A 1,234-nucleotide genomic window follows, 5' to 3' on the forward strand; every position below is an offset into this window, starting at 1 on the left:
GGCCAAGTTTAACCCAGTCAGAACAGGGTCATAATTCATTATAATCCCGTCTCTGAGCAGATCAGAGCTTTTAGTTACATATCCTCCAGGAGCAATTTGAGATAAATTGACCCGTCCAAGTCCAGTGGGGAGGCCAAATTCAGATAAACAGCAATTGTTTGGGCTGCCAAGACTCTGTTTTCTGTCTGCCTTCGGTTTTGCTGGTACACTCAATGGTGAATCCAAACAGCCAGATTTGTGGACATTCTGCCGGTCCGTACTCAATTTAGCTTTCTCCAAGATTGAATCCTGCATGTTGGCAAGTTCCAGGAGCCGCAAGTGGCCCACGATTCTCAGAAATTGCAGCCAGCTTGCGGTTGAGTTCGTTAAGCACATGAGTCTGAGTGCGCGAAGCACAAATTAATCCTTCACATTAGGCTGTCAGCTTTACCATGGCCGAAACTGCTGCTGACGTCTTGCTAATTTGTCGATAGCCAAGGAATCCGCCGATTCCAAAAAGCAGAAACCCTGTTGTCATAAATCCAATAATGCACAGATCTTCTACGTCCTCCATGGACAGCAGAGACAGGCACATCATCTTCCACTCCCCCCAGAATCAATGACATACCCAGCTGCGTGTGTCGTTCAGGGCATGAGGGTTCTCCTGCACCCTGTCGTCTGGTGGAAAAAATTTTATCAATTGCGTTGAGGGACCAGCTGACCAAATCCATAATAATTTTCGATTCTGAAAATGTGCAAAAAGAGGCTCTGAGGTTGACGGGACAAGAGAGCAAAAAAAGCAGGAGGCAGGGAGGGAGGGAGGGTAAGAGCGACAGTCTTCGTCAAAAATGAAAGAGAGAAAGATTAACAGATGAGGTCAGGCAGGAATCCCCGTGGACTATGATGTTCGCAGATGACATTGTGATCTGTGGTGAGAACAGGGAACAGGTGGAAGAGAACTTGAAGAGGTGGAGGTATGTACTTGAAAGAAGAGGAATTAAAGTCAGTCGTAGTAAGACAGAGTCCATGTGTGTGAATGAGAGGGAGGAGGTGGAACAGTGAGACTACAAGGAGCAGAGGTCACAAAGGTGCAGGACTTCAAGGACTTGGGGTCCACTGTCCAGGAACATGGGGAGTGTGGTGAAGAGGTGAAGAAGAGAGTCCAGGCAGGATGGAGTGATGGAGAAAAGGTTCAGGAGTGATTTGTGACAAAAGGGTGTCAGCAAAGGTCAAAGGAAAAGTTTACAAGACAGTG

The 1,234-nt window shown here is 47.2% G+C and overlaps 1 protein-coding gene across 1 annotated transcript in view; it reads left to right on the top strand.

Annotated features, from left to right (window-relative positions):
- Positions 1-1,234, top strand: part of nub1 (negative regulator of ubiquitin-like proteins 1) — a gene marked incomplete at its 5' end in the record, with an annotated part of 8,799 nt that overhangs the window by 7,213 nt on the left and 352 nt on the right.

Source organism: Nematolebias whitei, chromosome 20 (assembly GCF_014905685.2).
Source record: "Nematolebias whitei isolate Nwh7 chromosome 20, NemWhi1, whole genome shotgun sequence".
NCBI lineage: Eukaryota > Metazoa > Chordata > Actinopteri > Cyprinodontiformes > Rivulidae > Nematolebias > Nematolebias whitei.